General features: G+C 45.2%; 1 long non-coding RNA gene across 10 annotated transcripts in view; it reads left to right on the forward strand.

Annotated features, from left to right (window-relative positions):
- Nucleotides 1-6,836, forward strand: part of LOC111751432 (uncharacterized) — a 125,804-nt gene that overhangs the window by 33,967 nt on the left and 85,001 nt on the right. The window lies entirely within an intron of this gene.

Here is a 6,836-nt window from a genome sequence, read left to right on the forward strand (position 1 = left end):
CAGTCTAAGGCGCATTCGTTGCAAGAGGCGTTAACAGCAGTAATTTGAGGTTGTGTGTTTGTCATTGTCCATACTTTACAGATGGGATAGGTGCCAGCTAACCCATAAGTACAGGCAAAAGGAAGGAGAAGTGAGGTGGGAGGTGGTAAATGTGTGTGAAAACAGAGAAAGGGCGTGAGAGAATGAATATTTGACATTCGCTAGAAATGATGGAATCATGGTCTTAGGGATGGACAGGGCCTCATAGCACGGAAAACCCATCCTCTTGACTTCACAGATGGGGATATTGAAGTCCAGACCCGAAAAGTTCGTTTTCCAAGGTTACATAGCAATAGCAAGTTGGTGGTCACACGGGCCTGGTCCCAGGTCTTCCAGTCCAAGTCTAAGGCTTCCCCATGACAAGGCCATGCTCAGCCATGTCATAAAAACAGCCCTGTGCTTGGAGCAGAGGGGGAGGCAGAAGGGGACAAGATCTGATCAAGTGTCAGGGACTAAGAACATCGTATCCACAGCGAACAGCCTAGAGTGATACTGGCTGGGGTGTGAGGTAAAGGAGTGCAGACCAGGGGCCTCAAGATATAGGTATAGTAACAGCCACCGAGGCTGAGATGGTTGGGGAAGGCTTGATGGAAGAGCTGAAGGACTCAGCACGGACAGTGGGGATAATAAGCAAGCAATGGAGTGGCATTTCCCCCAAGGATACTTTTTGCTCCAACTCTTGCCTAGAGGTGGGTAGTTAGCCTTTTTATGAGCATCTCTGTGTTGAATTCAAATGTACCGGGACTGTTAAGTTACAAATTCATGACTCTTAAAACATCTGTGCAAACAGTTAAATACCTGTGTCAGAGACAGAGAAGCTCGCAGTTGATATGTGTTCATCCATCAGCCCCACGCGCGGAAGGAAGGCCATTTGCTAAGTGGTTGGCAACACTAATTTGCCATTCCAGTGTCTTTACCTATTGTGTTTTTAAAGGATTGTTCTTCCAAAGCGTTTCAAAAGTCTCTCTATCTGGATGCTATGTGCAACGAAATACCCTTAAAGTTACTCATCTAAATTGTTTTATTTTTTTAATAGGGAAACTTGGTTGGAAACCTCTGGAAGACTAAGATCTTGACTTACTCATCTCTGCATCTTCCAGAGCACCACCCATGAGTCCTTGCCCAGAGCTGGCTCTGAGGAGACTTTTGCTGCATTTGAACTGATGGTCATAGCAGGCTAATTCTCAACATTAGCCATGAAAATTGGCCAGAAATCAAGCAATTGCAATGTCCAAGTTACTCCCTGACCCCCAAGACTCAAGTTGTTAGCAAGTGGATTTATCAGACCAGCTGTGAAACTGTGGTTGTGCTAATAGCTCAGAAGGGTCCTCACTGTAAGCAGTGTTGCCTGATGGCAGGCTTCTTGAGGAAGGGAACTGAGTCTTAATCAAGGTGGTATCTTTATGCTTAGCCCAGTGTCTCGTACATACTAAGTGCTCAATAAATTTTTATTGGATCAGATAGCAATGAAATACATTTTCACTAAACTACTTCTGCCCCCAAACTCAGACTGCATAGGTAAGAAAGATAAAACAAAAAATCATTTTTCTGCTTTGGAAACCTCGGGGGTCCCTGCGTGGCTTACCATTGACTTCTTTTCTCAAGGGCCTCATTTCTGATCTGATCGGATTTCACACAAGAAGTGACAACTTCCTCGTTTCCTCAAAGTCCCTTTCTCTTACCTAGAATGCTTTTTTTAAAATTATTTTTTTAAAAGCACAAACCTGTCTTTGACCCATGCAGGACAACGCGTTTGGGCTGACAAGATGTCTTCCCCAAGTTTCCTGAGTTAAGCATGCTTAATCAGTTTTTTTTTTTTTTTTTTTTAATCAGTTAGCTCCTGCCTTGTTTTAGTCCTGAAGTGATTTTTTTTTCCTTTTGACCCAGAGTTTATCCCAGAAATTCACACTAGAGAACATTTCTCATCTTTCTGGGATTTTTATCTTTAGTTTATTAGGATAAGTTTTCCTTCCATTCTTGGATGGTGACGTTATTTAGGAATGTGATCTTGGGCTGCGTATTCATTTATGTGAATATTAACTTATCCAGATGAACTTTAAAATCCGTTAAAACCAAACCCATTGCCATCGAGTTGATTCCAACTCATAGCGACCCTATAGAACTGTCCTATGTGGTTTCCAAGGAGCGCCTGGTGGATTCAAGCTGCTGACCTTTGGTTAGCAGCCATGGCACTTAACCACTACACTACCAGGGTTTCCAGATGAACTTTATTGTAATGTAAATACTGTAGCTGGAAGACAGGATGAAAACCATTCCTTTTACCGAAATATGAATCTCTCTATTGCCTAGGAGAAACACAGCAATTTGACATGTAAGATGATTTCACACATTTTTACATTAAGTAGAACATTGTGTCCATTTGTCTGGTGGAGATTGTTTACAGGTAACAAATGAAGGCCAAAGGTCCGAAGAATCGCCTGTAGTGCCTGTTTGAATGAATGTCAATGCCACCAAAGATGCATGGAGAAAGCACTGTGCTGACCACACTGTCGACTCATAACCAAATGGAGTGTTTCATCCACCTTAACTAGATCATCACAGGTTGAGTGAAGCTACATGCTTCCATTTTAATATTATATATTAAAAGACCTTATATATATAATTTAATTCTTTTACATATGTAAGACCTCAGTGAAGTGTGTGTGTTTATTATGGTGGTAGGTCTCGGAGGTTCATGCAAAATGGTGAGAGAGAAGCTTAAGTCTTAATGAACAGTCTGAAAATATGACAGACATATTCTTCTGAAACAAACTCTCTGGGTGGTTCTGTGTAAGAAATTAGTAGTTGCTTCCATAAAGAAAAAAGAAAAATCTTTTTCAATTTATGCAAATGTTTGTACTTTCCCTGAATACTCATGTCATTGGGTCACATTTAGGTGGAGAGCCCAGGGAAGTTTGCCTCCCTTCATAGGTGCCAAAATGAGAGAGTAACAGTACATGAAATAGCCTAGGTTCTTTTGGGATTCAAGTAGCCATGGGCTGACTTATCCAAACTTTCATCCTTGTACCACCTCCAGCTCAGGCAATCTCTTAGGCCACGGCTAAAACGGGCCATTTTCAGAAACTTGGTATTAAGTTTGGGCTAAATAAATATTTTATGTGATTTCTTTCACCAGGCCGATCAATCACTGGGTCAGATTCATCTGGAACCTTCTGATTATTGTAGCACCCTTCTGTCTCTGCCCCTGTAATCATCTATTCCACTGACAACAACAACAACAACACACGCACACATTCTTACAGCAGTTTGAGCTTTGGCGAGAGGCCTTGTTTAAGCAAAACACACAATTAAACGAAATGAAAAGCTCACATCTTTCCAGACTGACTCAGGTGGCATTAGTGTTATTGAATTATATAAAAAAAGGAATTCTAGTTACAGCAATTGTATCTAGAAAAGCACAACAGGAGTGGATGAAAGTGGAGGCTTTCACGTGGTGAGACCCATATGCAACCCTGGCTTCCCATCTACCTGGAGAGTAGTAGGAAAAATGCTGCTGCCCAGGCCACACTTCAGGCCAACGGAATCGGGATGTCCGGGGCCAAGGCCTGAGTATCTGTGTTTTTAAGCCCTCCTCCAGGAGATTGTAATGTGCAGCCACAGAGTTAGACAGATGGAACCAGGGAACCAGGAACATGGTGATGACTATAACGCCATGTCCAAGGAGTCGGGATCCACTCGACGGCAATGGGTTTTTGGATGTCCGGTAACAGGCTGAAGAGTCTGCAGTCCTAGCTTAGGATGAACCTTCAGATGTCAGAGTTAGGTAAGACCTTGGATAGAAATGTGTCCTTTTAGAGAGGGGAAACTGAGGCTTAGAGAGGCGATCAAGGCTATATGGCAAGATAAAGGCAGGACTATCTCTAGAAATCAGTGTCTGTCATTGTATGCCTGTCGCCCAAAGCAATTTTTAAAATATCTCTATTCTCCTAACCATCCATCTGTTTAGAAACAGTCAAACACTGCAAACCATTTATGATGGTGGAAAGAGCACAGCTTTGAGCTCCCAGTGAGTAGCAAAGACATCAAAAGTGGGCCGCTTATGAGCTACTGTTTTTTCTCTTTGAGCCTGTCAACTCCTCTGTAAAATAGAAATTTCGGATAACTACTGCCCATTATCAGCACAGACATGTCATATGGGCCCCAGGATGTGCTGAGTAAATTAAATGATAACTAAAATGAATAAGTGCACTAAAAAAAAAATCTTGGGCTTCATGTAGAAATAGCCGCAGAAGGGATAAAAAGATGTCTTGCTTCTTTGCATGAAACATCTTCTTGAAAAGGTCTTTTTTTGTTTGTTTGTTTCCATTGATCGAAAACACAAATCAACCCCCAAGTGAAGCACTTCTCGGGGAGGAATAAATGGATTTCCAACCTGTGTTTTCTTGTCAATGACGGAAAATAAGCAATCCAAGGAAGACACAGGCGGTTAAACTGTTCAGTCTCTATTTTTATCATATGCCGAGGGCTGTAAGCATTCAAACCCAAATAATTTACTTAATAGAAAAAGGAAGACTACTTACTTCTCAGGGGTAAATGGCTCCTGGCCGCCTATTAAGAAAGAACTCCATGTCCGATACAGACTGAATCCCAAAACAGTAACAAAAAGCTCACCATTCGCATTTTTAAAGACACATTTCTTTTCACTTAGGGTCTTTTGTTTTGTTTTGTTTGTTTTTCATCCCTTTTGTTTTGCCAAAATGAAATCTTAGTGGGGACAGGCAAGCGCCTCCTTGGGCTGGGTGTTTGTGAAATGGAGATGGGAGCCGAGCCCCGGCAGGTCCCCGGAGAAGGGGCCCCACCCCCGCGCCCCTGCCCTCTGCGCCCCCGGCCCGGGCTTGTGCGGACGTGTCTCGGGCGTGACCTCTGAGCAGCTGCGCCATCGGCTCAGCCTCGCGGCGGCAGAAACCCGAGCTCCCAGCAAAACAGTTCCAGGTTTGGCAAGACCTCTGGTATTTAAGGCGCTGCCGGTGGGGAGAGGTGCCGCGTGCCTGAGAGGCTCTGGGAAGTCGCAGGCCTTGGCTTCCCTCGTTGTGCATTTCTGAAGGCTCTGAACATCTGCCGGGGAGCGTCGCCTTGGTGGCAGGGGTGGGAACTGGGGCAAAAACACAGCACACGTTGCATCTTAAGCGAGGCTAGAGGGAGCGCGGTGCGTCAGCGTCCGTTCGTTGTCCATGGGGTTAGCCTCAGTCCTTGGGTTTCCTTTTTTCTTTTCTGCAGATGTTCTATGGTCAGCCAGGGCTGAGAATATTTAAGCCTTTACAAGACCAAATCGCCTTCCTAATATTCATCCTCTCTTCCCAGAATTGATGAAAATTGTCTCATTATGAGGCGACTCTACTCGCCGGAAGCACCGGAGTGCAGAGTCGAACTCTCTCTTCTGGGAAGAAGTTCAACGGCTACATAATAGTAAAAAATAAAAAACAACCCTCCCCCCCAAAAAAACCCTAAACCCGTTGCCTTGGAGTGGCTTCCCACAAGTTATTGAGCACTTTCTCCGTGCCAAGCACTGTTCTCAGCACGGTAATGTAATAACTTATTTAACCCTCACAGCAGTCCTATGAGGTAGAGAGTCTCCTTGTTAGCTGCTGTGAAGTAGAGCCGCTCCATAGGGTTTTTAAGACGGCCACCTTTCAGAAGCAGATCACCAGGCCTGTCTTCCTAGGCACCTCTGGGTGAATGCTAATCACCAACCTTGTGGCTAGTAGTCGAGCGCCTAATCGTTTGTGCCACAGAGGAACGTCTAGAAATTCTTACTATCCGCGTTTATACAAGTGACAGAACAGGCACAGAGAGGCGTAACAAATTCCTAAGGGTCACACAGCTAGTAAATGGTAGGGCTGGGATTTGAATTCTCCAGGGTGGTACAAACAGTGTTTGGTTGCTAACCAAAGGTTGGAGGTTCGAGTCCACCCAGAGGTGCCTTGGGAGAAAGGCCTGACAGACTGTTTCTAAAAAATCAGCCATTGAAAACCCTGTGGAGCGAAGTGCTACTCTGACAAACATAACGTCGCCATGAGTCAGAGTCGGCTAGATGGCAAATGGTTCTATTTTTCCTCATGCTTCAGACCTGTGCTTGGCGTCACCCTGCTTACCAGCTGAGAGGTGGTTGTGTCTGGAACTCATCTCCTAGAGCATTGGATCTCAGCAAGGTGAAGAAAGTTTGGGAGTCAGACATGGAAAGTCAGAACCTCCCTAAATGTTTTCATTCAATCAGAAAGAGCTGGGGATCCCCAGGGTCGGTGTGGCTAACACTGGCTATGAATTGTCTCGGTGCTGTCCATTTCGGACATGTCGTCTGTTTGTCAGCTCTCCTCCTGTTGTCCTCAGGAAGGGCTCCCTGGCAACCCAGGGGAGGGGCCTGGTGTCGGCTTTGCTGCCCCAGGAAGTATGTCAGGCTGGTGGAGGGGACCGGCTCTGAAGCCTGAGCCTAATTGTCAAGGAGTCAGGGTTTGTGTCCCCATCTAGGACATCTCCTTCCTGGTACGGAAGCATGAGGGGTGGGATGAGTCATGAAAGGGTGATTTTAGGGAGAGGGCAGTGCGAGCGAAGGTTCTAGAATGGTTTGGGAGCTCATTTCTCTGGGACGTGGAGGAGCCAGATTCATTACCCCCTCCCCATACACAAGGTTAGACCTGGTAAGGGAATGGTTAAGGGTTCAGCTGCTAACGAAAGCTCGGCAGTTCGAACCCACCAGCCGCTCTGTGGGAGAAAAGACCTGTCTATGCACTCTCATTAAGGATCACAGCCTAGAAACCCCATGGGGCAGTTCTACTCTG

The sequence above is a fragment of the Loxodonta africana genome, chromosome 1 (assembly GCF_030014295.1).
Source record: "Loxodonta africana isolate mLoxAfr1 chromosome 1, mLoxAfr1.hap2, whole genome shotgun sequence".
NCBI classification, from domain to species: domain Eukaryota; kingdom Metazoa; phylum Chordata; class Mammalia; order Proboscidea; family Elephantidae; genus Loxodonta; species Loxodonta africana.